The sequence below is a fragment of the Cricetulus griseus genome, chromosome 3, assembly GCF_003668045.3.
Source record: "Cricetulus griseus strain 17A/GY chromosome 3, alternate assembly CriGri-PICRH-1.0, whole genome shotgun sequence".
NCBI classification, from domain to species: domain Eukaryota; kingdom Metazoa; phylum Chordata; class Mammalia; order Rodentia; family Cricetidae; genus Cricetulus; species Cricetulus griseus.
In genome coordinates this window covers 100,333,329-100,354,418 of record NC_048596.1, presented here as the reverse complement: position 1 = coordinate 100,354,418, position 21,090 = coordinate 100,333,329, and positions in this window count along the sequence as shown.

Below are 21,090 nucleotides of genomic sequence, written 5' to 3'. Positions count from 1 at the left end.
AGAGTGGGGTAGGGAAAGAAAGAGAGGAGAGTGGGGGGAGAGGGAGAAAAAGAAAGAAAGAAAGACAGACAGACAGACAGAGAATCCATCACTCCAAATGGGAAGCTCTATACTCCCCACTCTCAGTATTTTCTTGTTCTGGACATTTTCATGGCAGTGGAGTCACATAATCCTTTGTGCCTCTCCCATGTACTTCATGGTCCATCCATGTTGAATCATTTACGGCACTGTACTCCTTTGTAATGGCATCTTGCCTTGCCAGTGAACTTATAGTAGTGGCCACACCCTTTGGGCATGGTTTCAGGTGCAGACATGACCAGGTTAAGATAGAAAGGAAGTGGGCTTCAGCTCTTTGGGGTTTCAGAGAGTTGGAAGAGCAGAGACTGCATCTTCTGGAACAGGAAGACCGTGGCGGTTATTTACTCTTATCTGTGTAAGTCCTTCTAATAAACACCTATTTATCATTTATATTGGGTCTGGTGAACTCATTTAAATCCCGCCTTCAGTTATTTGGTTTTGTGGGTACTGCATCTGTTTAGCTGTTCATCAGCTGATGGACATCCAGTTTCTGTCTACCTCTGGTCTACCATGAAAAATGCTTCTATGAACATTTGTGCATGAAATTTTAAGGGAATGTGGGCTCACTTTTCTTGCTATATATGTGTTTTGTAGCAACGTCCTTCCAATTGAAACAGTCCAGCCTTGAAGGAGACTCCTTAAGACCCAGGAAGAAGGCAACTTACAAAGCTCAGCAAGGCCCTAAAACTTTCCAGACTCACAAAGCCCCTTCTTCTACTGAGGAAGAATCTGTCTAGCTACCTGCACATCTCACAGAGAGATCCAGGATTGAACCTAGGGCTTCACACATGCTAGACAAGCACTCTGTCACCAAACTATACCCCCAGCCCTCTTTTTACTTTCTAAATTTGAAACAGGGTCTCACAAAGTTGGCCAGCCTGGCCTTGAACTCCCAGTTCTCTTGCTTCAACCTCCTAAGTAATTGGAATGACAGATGGCAGGCCTGTGTCCCTAGACGATTGAGTGTTGCAATGCTTTCCCATCCTGTTTTTAAAATAAAGATGATTGATTTTTATTTGTGTGTATGCGTGCTTTGCTTGCATGTATATCTGTACACTATGCATGCCTGGTGTCCAAGGAGACCCAAAGAAGATCCCTTGGATTTGGAATTATGGATGGTTGTGAGGCACCAGGTGCTGGGAATACAACTCTGGTCCTCTGGAAGAGCCTTCAGTGCTCTTAACCACTAAGTCATCTCTACAGCCCCATGTTTTCACATCCCAGACAATACTTAAACCTTCTGGCTTTCTGATTGGAGGCATGTAGTTGGTGTGAGTGCTGTCCAATTGTGGTTTTGATTTGTATTTCCCTGGTGAATCATGGTATTTTGATTCTTTTTGTGATTATTAGCTATTTGTTCATCTTTAGGAAAAGAATGGCTATTCATTTGTTTTTGTTTGTTATTTGCTTGAGACAGGATGTCATTATGTAGCTCTAGCTGGCCTGAGACTCACTATTTACAACAGGCTTGCCTTGAAGTCTCAGAGATCTGCCTGTCTCCTAAATTCTGAGATTACACCATGCTCAGCCTAGGCCATTTTTAATTAACTAAGTAATTCCATTGAGTATCCTTTGATTATTGAATTGTAAGAGTTCTTCATAATTTTCATACCAGTCCTTTAGTACCTGAGAGAACTACTTAAAAAGAAGAATGATTTGTTTTCACTCACAGTCTCAACCCAGAACAAGTTGCCTCCACTGCTGTGGGCAGGTGGTGAGGTAGGCCATCATGGTGGAAAGAGCATGCTATGAAAACTTGCTTAGCTCATGGTGGCTAGGAAGAACAGAACCAGAAAGGGCTGAGACGCACCTTCCAAAGGCTAACCCCTACCTCAAACCAGGCCCTCCCTTCCACTACCCTACTACTTATTAACAGTCCATTCAAGATTTGGATCTACTGGGACTAGGGAGGTAGTCTGGTTGGTAGATGCTTGCCTAGCATGCACAGGGCCCTGGGTTTGATCCCCAGCACCACATAAACTAAGCATGTTGGCGTAAACCTATAATCATCAAACTTAGTGGAGGTCATGCTTAGCTATGTGAATTAAAAAAATATTAATCTGTCAATGAATTATATCATGCCTGTGTCAAAGGTCTCACATCAACTTATCTATGGAAACATCCTCGAAGACCCACTCAAAGTTCTGCTTGGCCAGTTTCCTCAGCACCTTTCAACCCAATGAGGTTCAGTCAAAATGGACCATTGTAATCGCTTTTTGAATTGGCCAGCAGTGTCCTTCCAAGCGCAAGAACTGACAATTTTGATGCAGTCTTACTCAGGGCTCATACTCTTCTCTGTTTTCCATAACTACAATGTCACAGATAACAGCACCCCACTGCAGTTCTGCCCTACTCAGTGGTAAACTACTCTGGCCCTCTTGATACACACAGTCACGATACACACAGGGTATTCTCTGTTAAGTGGGAGGAGCTGGAACTTGGGCAGATCCGGCTTCATCTACCTGGGTCTAGAAAACGGGACTTTCTTTTTTGTTGTTGTTTTTGTTTTTGTTTTTTTTCGAGATAGGGTTTCTCTGTGGCTTTGGAAGCTGTCCTGGAACTAGCTCTTATAGACCAGGCTGGTCTCCAACTCAGAGATCCACCTGCCTCTGCCTCCGAGTGCTGGGATTAAAGGCGTGCACCACCACCACCTGGATGACTTTCTTAAAGACTAAATTTAACAGAGTCTATGAGCATTAAAGGATTTAGTTGGGCAGCGCTCAAAACTGGAAGAGACCCAGAAAGACCTAGTAGAACAGCACAGCAACAAGCTTTGATAAGCTGAACAAAGAATATAAAAGTTACCAACAAATAAGAAAGTCCCCAGGTAGATATTACTTGGCAGTTTCTTTGCTGGCAGCAGATGGATTTTGTTTTCATTGAATGGGAACTCATGGCCCCAGGCCCTATCTATCTAACATCCCCGTTAGTTATTTCACAAGCTATCTCTGTGTTCCCTACCCTCTCCCCATACCAGCCACCTGCTGCCTTGAATCCACAGTTATTCCTTGGTGGAGGAGTTCTCACTCCTCCCTAGTGGTGGCCCACCTCTGCTTGGTACTAGTGAAGATGGTAGGATGGTGATGATTTCCTGGCCCTACAGCAGCCTCTTCCAACTACCAAGTAATTGTGTTCTGGGAGGTATTTAGGCTGTTCCCCTGAGGCAGTGTACTGGGCAGGATGATCTACTGTTGTTTCCCTAAGGGCTTCTAGCAGACTTTTGATTTGCAAAGTAGTGGGTCAGAGCAAGGTGTAGATTTCCTGACTATGCAAAACAGCATAATGCCCCTTGCATCTTCGTGTATGCACACCTGGCAGTTAGAGTCCTGAAGAAGATCTTCTAAATCCGAACTCTGGCTCCTCTCCTCCTCAACACACACTCACTAAAACTTTACCAGTAAGTTGTTTTTAGATTGCTTCTGAGTTTGCATGTTGCTGTTTTCTGCAGTATACCCACGCTGAAAGACTCCCTTGAAGGACACTTGGTGTTCACATGGGAATCCCGAAAGGGTTCCTCACATGAATTCCATCCAAGCAGAAGTCTAAACTTTGCAGAGAAAGATTAATGTCCCTTGAAATTGAAGGCGAGCCTGTACTACAGAGTGATTCAAGACAGCCTGGAGTGCTTACTGAGACCCTGTCTCAAAATAAAAGATAAAAAGACTGAGGTGACATCTCAGTGGTAGAACACTTGTCTAGCATGTACATACAGGGTTCTAGTTCCCATCCCTAGTGTTATAGAGAAAGAAAAGAAAACAGGAACGGGGAAAAGGAAGAGATAGGAAAGGACAGTGCTCCAATAGGACTCTCCTAACTACAGAGCTATGAGACAGGGAGCTGAGTGCAGACACCCCACTGGCAAGACCTGGAGGGTGCCCCCTCTGCCTCCTGAGCTGTGAGGTACAGCTCCACAACAGGCACTCAGAATGGGCTCCAGAGTTATTAGGTGCCCCGTGTGAATCTAGCCTCAGTGTATCCTGTAGTGTGGTCTATCTCAGGCAAGTTATTTCACTTTTCCTACCTTGGTTATTTCATCTGTCCAGAGTGTTTCCCAACCTCCTAGAGATGGTGTAAAGATTAAATTGGACCACATAAAACTCAAAAACAAAGCCTTGGCAAGTAACCATTGCTGCTCCTGCTTCAGTTGTCTTGGTCATGGTAGCAAAGGCATCCCATCTCTCTTGATGGATGGCCTGCAGCACTAACTACTAGAGACCCTATGGCTTTTGCTTTGTTTTTTTTTTTTTTTTTTTTTTTTTGGTGAGAGAATCTGGTAGGGCCAGGTAATGAAGTGACTCACTTGTGAAGAGGAAGGCAGGTCTGTTTGCTTTGTGACCTCTGGCCCAGTCCCTAACTGCCTCTGGACCATACTGTCTGTCTGTACTGTGGAGGTGAAACAGCAAGCAATCTGGGGCTGTTTGAATCTGTGTCAAGGATCAGGAGGAGGGGCATCAAGGCCAGCTTTGGAACAGTCAGCCACAGAGATGGTGGTGGTATGCCTTTTTAAAAGGACAACTCCCAGAAATTACCATCCACAGAAAGTGGCAACCAGAGCCTCTGTGTTCACGGAACACCTCGATTGTCAGAGCTGAACCATACTCATGGTCTAGTTTAGCTGGGACAAGGAAGGGTGTGTGAAGCATGTGGATAGTGTGTTGCTAATTCCTATTTGACAAGGAGGGGAAGAAATTAATCGAAGGTCACAAAACTCCTGTAGAGTAGTGGTGGCACACGCCTTTAATCCCAGCACTTGGGAGGCAGAGGTAGGCGGATCTCTGTGAGTTTGAGGCCAGCCTGGTCTGCAGAGTAAGTTCCGGGGCAGCCAGGGCTGTTACACAGAGAAACCCTGTTTCAAACCCCACCTCAAAAAAAAAAAAAAAAAAAAAAAAAAAAAAACTGCTGTAGAGTTGGGCTGGCCCCAATATTTGAGTTCCCGAGGCACTCCTCTTCCCAGACATTCAGAGAACATGATGCCCAGAGAACATGGTTGCCCAGATCTCCCTAGCAGCTGTGCATTTCTTGGGTAGGCGCTAGCTCAGCAGAGAGGTGTAGAGATGGGGGCTTCTTATTCTAACACTAGTCAGAAAAACTTCAGGGAGAGGAGGAGATGGGATCCTATATTGCTATTTCCTGGTTCCATGAGCCTGATTAGAGGAGGGGGCAGAGGAGATTTGTTGAATGAATAAATGACCAAATTTATCTTTTATATATTTTTAAGCTTATTGAATCTTAAATCTTTATAGCTGTTGATAACTCATGAGTCTCCCCTGCAATCTAGGTTTGTCAGGCACATAGATAATCAACAAATATCTCTCTCTCTCTCTCTCTCTCTCTCTCTCTCTCTCTCTCTCTCTGTCTTTGTTAATTTGTTTGTTTGGTTGGTTGGTTGATTTCGGTTTTTTTGTTTTGTTTTGTTTTGTTTTTCCTTGACGGATCTTACTATGTAGCCCTGGCTCTCCTGGAACTCACCATGTAGATCAGGCTGGCCTTGAACTCAGAGATCTGCTAGAATTAATCTCACCTGGTTTCAATAAATATTTATAAAAAGATCGCACACACACAAAAGCAAAAACAAAAAACAAACAGCCAGGCCTGGTGGTGGTGCCTTGAATCCCATCACTCAGGAGGCAGAGGCAGGTGGATGGATCTCTGAATTCAAGGACAGTCTGGTTTACATACTGAGTTACTTACTGGACAGCTGGAGCTACATACTGAGATCCTATCTCAAAAAAAAAAAAAAAAAAAAAAAAACAAGAACAAAACAAATAACAAAAGTATCATACTACCAAACTCAATTCTCTCCTGGATGAGGAATACAGAAACCAGAGGAGGGTGGTTTCCGTGGTTAAGAGCACCAGCTGCTCTTCCAGAGGACCTGAGTTTGAGTCCCACCTCACAACTGTCTTCAATTCCAGAGCCGGGGAGTCAATGCCCTCTCCAGACCTCCTTGGACACCAATCAAGCACATGGGGCACATATATACACATTAGCAAAATACTCACGCATATAACATACTGAAGAAAGAAAGAAAGAAAGAAAGAAAGAAAGAAAGAAAGAAAGAAAGGAGATGGAGAGAATGGAAAACTTGTTCAGTGTAACAGAAAGCCAATGTTTGAAGGTGGTGATGGATGGATACACTTGGGCAATGATAGCATTTATGTTACCTGTCTTTTGCCATAATTACAGATAGAAAAGTGAAATGGCTCAGTGAGTAAAGGAGCTTGCCACTGAGTTCAACCTCAGAACTCACTGGTGGAAGGGACAACTGATGTGTTCTGATCTCCACATGCATGCTTTGGCATGCAGCTACAGCCCTACCCCAGACACACACACACACACACACACACACACACCACACACCACCATAGATTATAAATAACTATAATGAAAAATTGAAAAGAGGAATCTTATCAAAATAAATACATTTCTAACTTGAAGAAACAAAATGAAACATGACCCTGCCTGGATGAGGTCTGTCAGGGAAATAGGGGAAAGGTGAAGCCTTTATGACTTCTTTTTATCTCAGAAAATAGGAGAAAACTGATGGGCTATGCCAATCAATGGATCCTGCAGATACAGAGACAGGCCCACCACAATCTGTGTGAGGTGTGCACTCAACTGGAAAGGCATTAGAGGCTAGGCAGGTGGACCAGGGAGGGAAGAACCTTTAAGACTAGTTTCCACTAGTGTGTCCTTTATGCAGTGTCCTTTGACTGTCACAAAGCCTGGGAGCTATGTCAAGTCAGTTAGGCCACAGGACAGAGTCAGTTATACAACCTTGGTACATAGCAAGAGCAAAAATAGCCACCAGATCTCAAGGCTCACGGTGTACCAGGGGCTTGCCAAGTGTTCTGTGTGCTGTATCCTGCTTAATCCTCACCAGAGCCTGTGAGGTCCCTCCTGTGATGGTCTTCATTGACAGATGAGGAAACTAAGTCACAGGCTGGGTAAGTAACTGGTTCAATTATTCAAAGAGCTGTGGGCAGGGGCTGTGGAAATGAGGCTTGAGTCTTTTGTTTCGAGATGGGGCGGGGGCGGGGGGCACACACATAGCCCCTGGTTACCTTGATCTTCTGATCTGCCTGCTGTCTCCCAAACTCTGGGAGTAAATTCATGAACCACCTTGATAGGTTGTGTGTGCTGGAGATCAAAGCTAAGCTCCAGGCATGACAGCTATGCATCTGCCACACCCCCAGCCTGAGTCTCATGCTCTAAAATGCTGTACCCTGACATGTTTCCCTCCTGGCATTCTGCACACAAGAGGCTGGCATGTCCCAGAGAAATGGTTGATCCCCTTGAAGCCACTCAGACAGTGGTAGGAGAGTGAAGGTTGGAATTCAAGCCTCTTGTTTCTAAACTAGTGGCCTTCCACCAAGCAAGGCCCACCTGAGAGTGAGGAGTTCAAGACTTCATCACCCAGATCTGTCAGCCTTATTGGTAGCCACCATTTTTCATTTTGTGGGTTTTTTTTTTTTTTTTTTTTTTTTTTTTTTGTGTGTGTGTGTGTGTGTGTGTGTGTGTGTGTGTGACAAGGTTTCTCTGTATAACAGCCCTAGCTGTCCTAGAACTAGCTCTGTAGACCAGGCTGGCCTTGAGCTCACAGAGATTCACCACCAGGCATTGGTAGCCATCTTGACAGCAGTGTAGCAAAGATGCCTGCAGAGGAAGTCTCATCTACCCACGTCCTCTCATCTATTGTTAATTTGGTTAGTTGGCTGGTTTTGTTTTGTTTTGTTTTTCCAAGACTTCCTTCCTTCCTTCCTTCCTTCCTTCCTTCCTTCCTTCCTTCCTTCCTTCCTGCCTCCCTCCCTCCCTCTCTCCCTCTCTTTCTGCTTCCTTCCTTCCTTCCTTCCTTCTTTCCTTCCTTCCTTCCTTCCTTCTTTCCTTCCTTTCTCTTTTGGTATTTCAAGACAGGGTTTTCTGCATAGCCCTGACTGGACTTGAACTCTAAGATCTACCTGCCTCTGCCTCGCAAATGCTGGGATTATAGGTGTGCACAAACATACCCAGCTTGTTTTTTGAGATAGGGTTTCTCTGTATAGACCTGAATGTCCTGGAACTTGCTTGGTAGACCAGAGTGGCCTTGAGCTCAGACATCTGCCTGTCTCTCTCTGTCTTTTGAGTGCTGAGATAGAAGGCATGAGTCACTATGCTTGACTAAGGAGACCACCTTAGGACTTGAGGACCCAGCTGGATCAGAAACCTTCCAAGCCCAGGGTTTATGGGGATCCTAACCAAGACGGCCTCAACCCTGCAGAGGAGAGGAAAGTGAGCATGCAGCACCTCACACCCCTTTTGTGCTTCAGTGCCCTCTTTGTACAGCAGGTTGTTGGAGTCTGGGCAAGTTCTAGGCCCATTGTTTCTGGCTTATCCAGAGAGGATCCCTAAGGCAAGGAGTCCCTTTGAGACTGGCTAACTAAGGAAATGCCTATAATCCCAGCACTTGGAAGGCTGGGGCAGGAGGGTCGCCAGTTTCAGCCACCCTGGGCTACATATCAAGACCCTGTGACAAACAAGACAAACAAAACAATGAAAAAAGAAATCCTTAAAGAGAACCCAGAATGGAGCTGGGAAAGCAGGGCAGGGCAGGACAGGGCAGGAGAAGATGCTAAGCTAACCACCAAACTAGGCCCAGGGCCTCAGCCCAACCCCAAAGGGGACCCTGGAATGTGACTTGTACCCTAGAGTTTGTTCCAGATTAAGTCAGACAGTGGCCTTTTCCCTCTTGGCTGAAGGTCACCAGGCCTTTGCCATATCCTGCATGTTGCAAGTGTCTTCAGTGGTCCCAGCAAGCAAGAGAGATAGATGAGCAGGGTTGGAGGCACAGAACTGAATATTTAGCAATGATAAAAAGAAGTCTGAAGGTTGGAGATACAAATTCCAGTGGCAGCCGGGCATTGGTGGCACACGCCTTTAATCCCAGCACTTGGGAGACAGAGGCAGGTGGATCTCTGTGAGTTTGAGACCAGCCTGGTCTACAAGAGCTAGTTCCAGGACAGCCTCCAAAACCACAGAGAAACCCTGTCTAGAAAAACAAAACAAAACAAAACAAAAAAACCCAGTGGCAGAACATTTGCCTTTCATGCTTAGGACCCTGGGCTTAATCTCCATCACTGCCAAATCTCAAAAGGAACTTGAGGGAGTCTGCTAGGACAGGCCACTGTCCCCTGAACCACCCTGAGAGTTCACCCTTATCACTTCAGGGCTCTGGTCTCTACTAACAGCAATGGACTGACAGAGAAATGGGTGACAGTCCCTAGAAACTGGGATCCCCAAACATGGTGTTTGTTGACTAGAAACACTGGGGATGGGTACAGGGCCATTGGAGCCCCCAAAGAACCAGTTCTAACAGTTTGGAGGAACTAAGGGGATCCCACTGTTACACATGTATAGCCATGTACACTCTTACTCCTAGGGTACAGAAAGACACATGCATTCTGCATACCTGCCTGTCATATGCATGCTTTCACACAGCTCAGCTGTACACAGCCCAGGTGCACACAGCTACTCTTGCAGAAGCCTTCACAGACCTGAGTATACATTTGCACCCATGTACTTTTTGGCTCACAGCTCACATGAGAAGCGGGACTGTCCAAGGTCCTTTTCATTCCTGACCCTTGACGCTGTTAAGGGAGCTGGGGGTGAGGGAAGTTGACATGGGACAGGTGGTAGCAGGCAGTGTCCAGACCAGGGTCAGTTGCACAAGGTCACAGAGGATTGACCTTTGACTTCCATGATCCAGATCACGCCAGACCCAGGGTCCGGGCTCGTGTTTGTCTGGGATTGCCTGTGAGGACTGAGCAAGTTGGCCGGGAGCTCAGCTGCTGTCACTATGCCCACACAAGGTTCCACTTCCACCTTTGACCCAGGCTTGAGAGCCAGCAAGGGACACTCTACCCCTATTGTACAGATGAAGAACAGTAGCCCAAAGAAGAAAATGAACTGGGCTTCATGATACTCAGTCCCAGACCTTGCCTGCCCCCAACTCAAGTAGCAAGAGAGGGCAGGCACCTTTCATTGAGAAGCATGGGATTGGACCAGCTCTGGCACTGAGGGCCTCCCAGGCTAGTAGAGGCCGCCAGCATTTAAAGGGCATGGTCAATGGGAATGGCAGAAAGCAGAGGCTGTGGAAGGCCAGCAGAGGAGCCTAACAAGGGAAGTGGAGCTAGGCAAGCTTCCCAAGGGCGGGTCATGCCTTCAGTAACCCTGAAGACTGGCATCTGGTAGAAAATGTGTCTTAGGCAGAGAGGGAAGCTTGTGCAAGTTGCTAGGGAAGCAAGATACCCTGAAGGATACATCTATCCTGGCTGTAGGGGAGGGAGTGGCTGGCAGAATAAACAGTAAGCAGTGTGGACTGTGGACAGCCAAGGCCCCAGGGGATCCAGAGAGCACGTGCAGGACTCAGGGAAGTTTGTTGCAGGCAACTGATTAGGCCAAATATTGCCAGAAAGCTTTTTCTGGTTGTGTCATGGAAGGAAGACAGGGGATGGCTTAGGTCAAGTTGGCTAAAGGGGAAGATAGGGGATAATGGGCAAACTGACTACCACCACATGGCTAGTGGAGCTTTGCAAGACAAAGGTGACAGTGAGGGTGTCCTAGCAAGCAGAACAAAGGAACTAAAGTATAAGTAAAGAATCAAGTGTAATTTTTTTGTATTAGAGGTCTACAAATAAGAATGGAATTATTGCTCGGCGTTGGTGGCACACACCTTTAATCCCAGCACTCGGGAAGCAGAGGCAGGCGGATCTCTGTGAGTTCGAGGCCAGCCTGGTCTCCAGAGAGAGTGCCAGGATAGGCTCCAAAGCTACACAGAGAAACCCTGTCTCGAAAAACAAAACAAAACAAAACAAAAAGAATGGAATTCTCTAGTTTTGATAGTGTGTGTGTGTGTGTGTGTGTGTGTGTGTGTGTGTGTGTGTGATGTGTGTGTGTGAGAGATGATGTGTGTACACACATGTACACACACAGGCATGTGAATGAATATCAAAGGACATCCTTCAGGAATTCCCTCTTTCTACTGTGGGTTCAGAGGATCAAACTCAGGTCATCAGGCTTGCACTGCAAACTCTTTTACCTGCTAATCCATCTCACCGGCCCTGGCGTTCTCTGTTAAAGAATGACATTTTTCTTAACTTGGGCTCAAAGTCCTAGTTCCTGTCATCAGACTGACTGCAAGCCCTCATTGATAACCTCTTTTAGCTCATAGTCATTCCAAAGCAGGTTGTCATTAGTTAACCCTGGCCTAGACTAGGAAGAGTACAGGGACATAGTGTGAAACAAAGAGACTCTCCCCTCTGCTCATCACCCTTGACGCCATCTTGCCTGTACCACGGTCATTTCTACCATTACTAAGCATTACTCAGTTCCTGGGTGGTACTGAGATTGGCTAGTGAAAGAACTGGACATACGAATGAACATCCTGTAATTGTGACCTCTCAGGACAAGATTAACTCTTATTCCCTCTTGAAGTCTTTATATGCCACTATGTGGACAAGATATCCTTGAGATCACATAATAGTTGTGGACAGAGCTAAGACCTGAATTGGGAACTCAGAATCCCATTTCCAGTTCTTTGATCAACCATTATGTCCTAACGCGGATGCCACTTTTGTACAGTGAGTTGAGGGGAGTGTCAGGTCTCCTATGCCCAAGATAAGGGAGTCTCAGGCTCCTGTTTTCCCCTTTAACCAGCCCAGTGGCTGATGAACTTGTCTAATTTGTGTATCTTCCTGATAAGGAGTCTAAGGCTCATACTGACAGAATGAATACTTGCTTGGTATTTTAGAAAGCTGAAATATGAGACATCAAAATGTCGATCCTAGTCTCTGGAACTTGTGAATGCTTATTCTATAAGGCAAGAAAGAAAAGTTTGCAGATATGATTCTATTAAGGATTTGGGATAAGATTATCCTGAGTTATCTGGATGAGCTCCCAGTGCCATCACTTGTGTCCTTACAGAAGAGATTTTTCTAGCTGGGTATGATGCAAAGACCTCCTGACACTCAGGAGGCAGAGGCAGGGGGATCTCTGAGTTCAAGGCCAGGTTGATCTACAGAGTTCATTCCAAAACAGCCAGGGCTACATAGAGAAACTGTCTCAAAAAAAAAAAAAAAAAGAAGAAGAAGAAGAAGAAGAATTTTTACAGAAACAGAAGGCAAGAGGTGACATGCTAACAGGCAGAGAGAGTTGAAGAAATTACTGCTTTGGAAGATGTAGAAAGGCCATAAGCCAAGGAATATAGCTTTAGAAGATGAAGAAGGAAAACAATAGTCAATCCTCTAAGGCCTCTGAGGGAAGGTGGCCCTCCTGACAACTTGTACAAGTGACACTACTGCCATCAACTTCAGAATTCCAGCCCACAAACCTGTTTTGTTTTATCATGCTATGGTGCTGGGAATTGAACCCAGACCTTTGCAAATGCTAGACAACTGCTCTACCACTAAACTACCCCACAGCTAATATATGGTGGGTTTGGTTTTCTTTCTTTCTTTTCTTTCTTTTCTTTTTTTTTTTTTGGTTTTTCGAGACAGAGTTTCTCTGTGTAGCTTTGAAGCCTATCCTGGCACTCGCTCTGGAGACCAGGCTGGCCTCGAACTCCCAGAGATCCACCTGCCTCTGCCTCCCAAGTGCTGGGATTAAAGGCGTGCGCCACCAACGCCCGGCTGGGTTTGGTTTTCATGTTTTGTTTTGCTACATTCTATTGATTCATTTTGTGTATGTTTATATGTGCATGCCACGGCACACCTGTGGAGCTCTGAGGACAACTCTTGAGTTAGTTTCCCCTTCCATCATACAAGTCCCCGGGACCAAACTCGGGTCATCAAACTTGTAGACAAGTGCTTTTATCCACTGAGCCATCTCACTAGCCCTAGCATCTGGCCTCCCTACACCAAGACCTGGCTTCTCCTTGTAGCCCTGGATGTCCTAGAACTCACTCTGTAGACCAGGCTGGCCTCAAACTCACAGAGATCTACCTGCCTCTCCCTCCCAAGTATCTGGTATTTTAAGTGACCAAGCTTGTGGTCATTTGCTGCAACAGCCCCAGAAAACAAATATAACATCCTACAGCAACTTTTTAGAATATAAGTGAACCAATAATTTTAGAATAATTTTAGATTTATAGAAAAGTAACAAATGCTGAACAGAAGGTTCCTACATACCGTCACCCTCAAATGTTGCCCCATGTAACACTTTACATTATTATATTTTAGTCAAACCCACAGAGCCAAGACTGCTCCGTTATTATTATTAACTAAACTCCATATGTTAGTGACTGATTTTTCTAATGATTTCTATCTGTCCTGAGACCTCCTGCAGGATGTCCCATCTTCTTAGTCTTCTTTCATGTGTAACAATGCTCAGGCTCTCATACTTTCTGGTGACCTTTAGTTTTGAAAAGTACAAGTAAAATATTTTGTGGAATATTTATGAATTTGCATTTGTCTAATTTTTTCTAAAGATTACACAGGGTGCCAGGTGGTGGTAGCACATGCCTTTAATCCCAGCACTCAGGAGGTGGAGGCAGGTGGATCTCTGTGAGTTCAAGGCCAGCCTTGGTCTACATAGTGAGTTCCAGGACAGCCAGGGATATACAGAGAAACCCTGTCTCTAAAAACCAAAAGAATAAAAAAAAAAAATTACACAGGGATTATGGGGCTTAGGAGGAAGTTTGGAGATGTAAAGTGCCACTGACATATCAAAGGAACATACTCTCAACGTGACTTATCACTGATCACATTAGCCTCAGTCACCTGCTCAAGGTAGTGCTTGCCAGGGTTTTCCTATGAAGTCACTTCCTGTGCCTCCCCACACCTAACTCTTTGAACATGCTACCTTTGGAAGCAGTTGTCACATACAGCTCAGTTCAATGGGGAGAGCTAAACTCCATTTTCTTTTTCTTTCTTTCTTTCTTTTTTTTTTTTTTTTTTTTTTGGTTTTTCGAGACAGGGTTTCTCTGTAGCTTTGGAGCCTATCCTGGCACTCACTCTGGAGACCAGGCTGGCCTCAAACTCACAGAGATCCACCTGCCTCTGCCTCCCGAGTGCTGGGATTAAAGGCGTGTGCCACCAATGCCCGGCTTAAACTCCATTTTCTTAAGGGAAGCACAGCCATGCAGTATTGGGGGGTCTTCTGAAAGGGAGACTTGACTCTTCTCCCTTGATTATTTATTATTTGTTTATCGGCATGTGCTCAAGGATATCTGGGTGATATTTTAGGTTGGCATCTCAAAGCTATATTATTTTCTTCTTCAAATTGTTCTTGCCATGGTCACTAAATCTTTCCATTTGGCCCCTGTGTAAAATGACTGTCACTGTGTGGGGGTGGGTGGGGTACTGTCATTGTTATTTGTTTGTATGCTTGTTTTTTTTCTTCGGTTGGTTTTGAGCTGGTCCTGGTTTTCTAGCACTCCAAGATGTCCCAGCCCTAGAATCTGCCATTTCTTCAAGTATCTCAAGAATCTCCTTCATTTTAGCTAATTAATTTATTCATGTATTGATGTGCATGTGTGTGTGTGTGTGTGTGTGTGTGTGTGTGTGTGAGAGAGAGAGAGAGAGAGAGAGAACCTGTATGCAACAATACACATATGGACAGCAGAGGAAAGCTGTGGGAGTGGGTTTTCTCTTTCCACCATGGGCGGCTTAGGTCTTTAGGCTTGACAAGCGCCTCTATCCACTGGCCCTAGGGAAGCCCTTCTTTAGAGAATGGCATTAGGAACTAAAACCTGGACTCAGGGCATGCTAGCTGCTAGAGGGTGCTGTTACTTCTAGGCTCTCTCAGAAGCCAGAACTAGGCAGCCCACGAGTGTGTACTAGCCCGTGTATACACCGGTATTTTATTGTTTTCTGTATCTATCTGTCTGAAGCTGTGAGATGATGCCATGAGTTCACACCGACTTGTCCGTTTACTACAGGGATCATTCTAGCTTTCCTTCTCCAGCACTGAGAACACTGGCTCCAGTGACCACTTAGATGTTTGTTCCCATCTAGAAGCCCAGCAGTTTCAGATAATGGGAACTTGCACCCCTGGAGGAACTCAGCATCCCCAGATACAGTGGAGGCTTGTGTCCATCCCATTCTGATGTTAGTCCTGCAGCTTCTACTCCATGCCCTAAGTTCTAGAGTTTTTAAGTCTGACTCTTATTTTCCTACTCTGTTTGGTGGCATTTTGACATGTTTTTCTAAAACAACTCCATTTTCACAGTCTACATTCCTTCTTGGGATCCCCAAATTTAAAGCACATTTCTGTTTGTTTGCTTTTGAGACAGTGCCCTCTTGTCCCAGGCTGGCCTTGAACTCACCTTAGCTGAAGGTGACCCTGAACTTCTGATCCTCCTGCCTCTATTTCCCAATTGCTGGGATTATAGACATGAACCATCAACCTGACTCTATAGTTGTTCTACTTTGCTTTCTATTGCTGCAATAAACACTATGACCAAAAGCAACTTGGGGAGGGAAGGATTTATTTGGCTCGCATGTCCCACTCACCATCAATCATTGAGGAAAGTCAGGGTAGGGATGCAAGCAGAGTCAATGCAGGAGCAGAGCCAGGAACCATGGAGGAATACTGATTACTGACTTGCTTTCCATGGCTTATTCAGCCTGATTTCCTTTACAGCCCAGGACCACTTGCTTAGGGATGTCACTGCATGCATAGTGGGCTGGTTCCTCCACATCAATCATTAGTCAAGAAAATGCCCCACAGAACAATCTGATGGAGGTAGTTCTTCAGTTAAGGTTCCCTCTTCCTAGATTACTCTATTTTGTGTCAGGTTGACAAAAACAAGCACAATAATTTAAATTTTTACACTTTTATTTGTATGTATGTATGTATGTATGTATGTATGTATATCCATTCATGTTTCTGCATGTGTTTGCATGTGCCTGTGCATGTGGAAGCCATTTGATATGAGGTATCTTCCTCCATCATTCTCCACCTTAGTTTTTTTTTTGTTTGTTTTCTTTTTTGAGACAGGGTTTCTCTGTGTAGCTTTGTAGCCTATCCTGGCACTCACTCTGTAGACCAGGCTGACCTCGAACTCACAGAGATCTGCCTGCCTCTGCCTCCTGGGTGCTAGGATTAAAGGTGTGCGCTACCAATGCCCGGCCCTCCACCTTAGTTTTTGAGATAGGGCATCTCACTGAACCTGGAGTTCAACATGACTGACTATCGAGCCCCAAGGATTTGCTTGTCTCTACTTGCCCCACAGTGCTGGAGTTCCAGGTGGTTATTATCCCAGCTTTGTATGGGTGTTAGGGACCCAAACTCTAGTCCTAGTACTTCCTTGCTAATCCAAATCCTATTCCTTGTTTTTTGTTTTTGTTTTTGTTTTTTTCTCTGTGGCTTTGGAGGCTGTCCTGGAACTAGCTCTTGTAGACCAGGCTGGTCTCGAACTCACAGAGATCCACCTGCCTCTGCCTCCCGAGTGCTGGGATTAAAGGCATGTGCCACCAACGCCCAGCTCCTATTCCTTTTTTTAATTAGAAAATTGAAGCCAGAGCCAGATGGTGGTGGCTCATGCCTTTAATCCCAACACTCGGGAGGCAGAGGCAGACAGATCTCTGTGAGTTCGAGGTCAGCCTGGTCTTCAAAGAGAGTTCCAGGACAGTCTCCAAAACCTACAGAGAAACCTTGTCTCACAAAAATGGAAAAAAAAAAAAAAGAAAAGAAAATTGAAGCCAGAACTGGGTGGTGGTGGTGCACACCTTTAATCTCACTCAGCACACTAGAAGGAGAGACAGTTGTATCTCTGTGAGTTCAAGGTCAGCCTGATTTATATAGTGTGCTCCAAGCCAGCCTGGGCTACAAAGTAAGACCTTATGTCAAACAACAAAAACAAACAAACAAACAAAAAACTAAAAACTATAGATGCTCAGTTCAGCCCATTGTATCTGCCCAGGTGGTCTGGCCCAGGCCCCACACCAGCTCCAAGGTTTTCCAGGTCATTTTCAAACTCTGTGAAGGAGTTCCTGCCTCCCTAACATTAGGGTTCTATTGGACAGCCAGCAAGGAAAAGCCAGGGACTGGTTCTCCCAGGATTACCACTTTCAACTCCAGCCTTTGGTCCATCACGAGGGCTTGATAAAAGTTTGCTGAACACGGCCCTACCCTTCAAATGTTCTCTTCTCCAGATTTCACCCTTGTACTCTGATCACATCACTGATCAGTGTCCCCACAGTGTCCCTCCTGCCTTCCTTTGCTCACTTAGCAAAGTGACACCACTCCTACCTCCTTGGCTTGTTCTGTGTCCTAAGAAAGCTGAGACCCTATGGGAGGTTGAGCCTTGACCCATGCCACGTGGTCACAGGCTCTACTGTACTCACTGACCCCTGTCCTATTTGCTACCTCTGTTCAAGTCATCATCAAACAGTATCAGACAGGCTGGGCCTCAGCAAGCCCTTTGCCCCCTTGGGTGATGATGTCTGAGAACTTCTCTGGGGTCAAAGGGCAGCCTGATTCTGGAGGAGACTCCAGCTATCCCCATCATTTGAGGACTTCTGACCCTCTGTATCACATTGACGAATCTTGTGTGTATTTGCATGTTCATTGAGATGGAGGAAACTGCCTTCCCCACAGACTGGGGCACCCCAAGGGAGGCCCTGACAGGGCCAGGAGGCATGGGGACAAAAAAATGAGTATTCGAGCCCATTATATGTGTAGAGTTAGGGAATCCAACTGCTGTAAGCAATACTCTCCATCTCAGAGGCTCAGCCCATGAAAAGCCCTCCTCTGAGCGCAGGACTCCATACTTTTCCTGGCTTGTACTGCTGGTGTCTAAGCATGGGGATTCTAAGGTCATGTGAGAGAGGGCAAGTCCTCTTCCTCAAGTCTTTCTCCTTCTCCTGTTTCCATCTTGGCAGCTTCACATCTTAAGGCCATCCTGTCCTCCATGCCAGCCAGACAGGTTGTCACTTCTGTTTCCAACCTTTGCTCAGACCTGCCCTGCCCATCTTCATGCTTTTTCTTTGGCTAGAGGGTTGTCTGTCCTTCTCCTTGGCTAGCAGGGTGTCTGTCCCTCCTAGCCAAGGAGAAACAGTCTGCCTCATGCTACAGCACAGGAGTCAGAAAAAGCCCAGCCAAGTACCTGAGGGCTCATCCCATTACTGCCGCAGCTATCGCCACCTTCTTGTCCTCCCACCCTAGAGGGAGTGTGAAGTGAACAGAATGACTCACATCTAACCAACAGACAGAGACACAATAGACTCAAGTGACTCAGAGTTCCTAAAAGGCAGCTAGGTCTCTCTCCCCACAGGCCTACTGGTCTGCTCTAGGAGAAGCCCCATCAACTGGTGGCCCATGAGAGGCCCAGGCCCACTTGGTAAGAAACAGAGGCTCTTGCTTATCAGTCATGTGAGTGAGTGTGGAGGTGAATGCTACAGGCCCCGTGCAAGCTTTGGAAGGCTCAGTTTAGCCAGCAGCTTTGCTGCCACTCAGGGAGGCCCCTGAGCCAGAGCCACCAGCTAAGTCACTCCCAGGTGCCCACCCTCAGGAACTTGGAGGAGTCAGTAAAGCAGATAACTTCCCCCTTTTGGCGGGGGGGGGGGGGGAAGGATATAAGGTTTCCCTTTGTAGCCCTGGCTGTCCTGGAACTAACTCTGTAGATCAGGCTGTCCTAGAACTCAGAGATCTGACAGCATCTGCCTCCTGAGTGCTGGAATTAGAGGCATGTGCCACCACTGCCCAGCAAGCAGATAACTTTTAAAATAATTTGTTATAGGCAGCAATAGCTAATAGACTTGACCATCTCCAAATATAAAAGCCCAGAATGCAGTAAAGGCCAATTTGCCAGCTTCACTTAGAGGATTGCTGAGCCACACTAGATGACACGTGCATGCGTGGATCTGTCTGTCTGTCTGTCTGTCTGTCTGTCTGTCTGTCTCTGTGTGTAGAATTAAGCATAGGTCTTGGTTCTCAGAGGCTCCCAAATCCCTGAGGACAGAAAAGCCCCATCATGCCTTCATTCGTGTATTGGTGACAATGAGCCTTTTCTGCTTCAGGACTAAAGGTCCATCCTAACTCAGAGAATAGTGGACTGAGGTGTGACAGGGGTGACTTGGGGTAAGCGACACTGACTGGGTCAAAGGGAAGAGTATTCTGAAGGGACAGAAATTGCCCAAGATGGAGCAAGCACAGCAGTGTGCCCTGAGGTGCAGTGCAGGCTGCTGAGGTTAAAGTGAGGCTAGCCAGGGCTAGGGGCAGATAAAAAAGGCTGGGGGGAAGTGAGACATAGATGTTATCCCAAGTATTGAAGAAGACTTTGGAAACTTGGGTTTTATTTGAGAGAGTGGACTCATGTCCTGTCAGAGGTACCTAGTGTCCACCGGCTGCTGAGAGCTGTGGCAGAGGAAGGGAAACCCCGGAAACCAGAGGATGTCCTTCTCACCCACAGGCACTGGGGAAGCTCCCGGGTCAGATGAATCATGCTGTATCATTATCAGGCAACAGGAAGGTGATGGAAGAGATACATTGTAGTCTAAGAAACAGCTCAGGCAAGATCAGAGGTGACAGTGTGTATGGTCACAGTGTCCCTATGACAGAAGTTTTGGGATAAGGAACAAGATAAACATCAAGGACCAGAGCATGACAGGAGGGTGTTGACACTGGGCGTCAAGGTAGAAATCATCTCTCTTCCACTGATCCATCCCTCCAAGCCTTGCCCCCAGGCTGCAGCTCACCTGCCTGGATGCAGTCACAGGCCCAGCTTCCTCTGGACATGGGCACCAGGGACTCAGCAGACAGATGAAGAAAGGGTGGAAATATGAAGGGAAAGACATTTACTGCTCTTGTCTGAGAAGTTTCTCTAAGCTGCCTGTGTCCTTGACAGAGGATAAGCCCTGGGCATGACTAGCTTGGCTCAGGGACTTGATGTTTTTCTAGGCCTCTGGGTGGTGACAGAGTCTGGTGACAGCTGTTGCTTACAGCACCACTCATTGTGGTTTCCAACACCTGCGGGGACCTCAAGACATTGTTATCTTTAGCACAACCTCCTCAGATTGCCCTCTGGTTCCCTCTGAGACCAAGACTAGCACAAACCTTAGCCTGGCACAGTAGAAGGTCATGGAAGGTTTCTGAGTATCGGAGAGTGGTGTCAGAAGGAGGGGGAGATGGAGACAGGCCACAGAAACCAGGTTTACCGGGCCCCTTGGAATGCAATGGCTTTATTATGGCAGAGAGGGAGAAAGGTGGGAGAGGGAGGGTTCTGCCATAGGCTTTTACTTTTCAATTTTTGTAGACAGTTTGCAAAGATGGCCACCAGCACTCTCCAGCACCTTTTGTGATGTGACAACCCCCCTCTTCACACTCAGATGGAGTCTATTTCTGATTCCTGACCTTGTGATCATTTAGAGGCATAGTGTGTGGTTAGAATTGACACTGCATGCTGTCTAGTCCGGGGCATTCATTGCTTTGGAATCCAGTCACCACAGGGTGCTAAAAAGGCACTCAGGATAACGCTGGGCCCTGTGCCCTGCTGTCACCGCCATGTACAGCCATCCCAGCCTCACATGACCCACGTGTCCCACTGCAGCTACACCAGAGCTGAAGCAACTCAGAACTGGGAGAAATGAAGGCTCTTGCTCTTTCAGCTACTTGGTGGCTCTAAGCCAGGGGCTGATAACTGTGATGGACCCCAGATCATCTTCTTTGCCGTCTTGCCCTTTCTTTAATAAGGCCCTGCCCATGGCCACTTCCTCAAATCTTCCTTGGACCTGAAGACAGCACTCCCTTCTCTGACTCCTCTGCCTTTGGCTCCTAGTGTGATTATTTTATTTTACTTTGAGGCATACTCTCTACACAGCTCTGGATATCCTGGAATTCACTATGTAGACTAGGTCAGCCTCGAACTCACTCACAGAGATCTACCTGCCTCTGCCTTCTGAGTGCTGGGATTAAAAGGTGTGTTCCACCACACCCTGTATTGATTTAAGTCTCTTTATTCAAGAAGACACCAAACCAAAACACAGGCCAGAGCTAGGTTATAGAACCCAGCAAGTGCGGCCAGAACAAAAAAGGGGC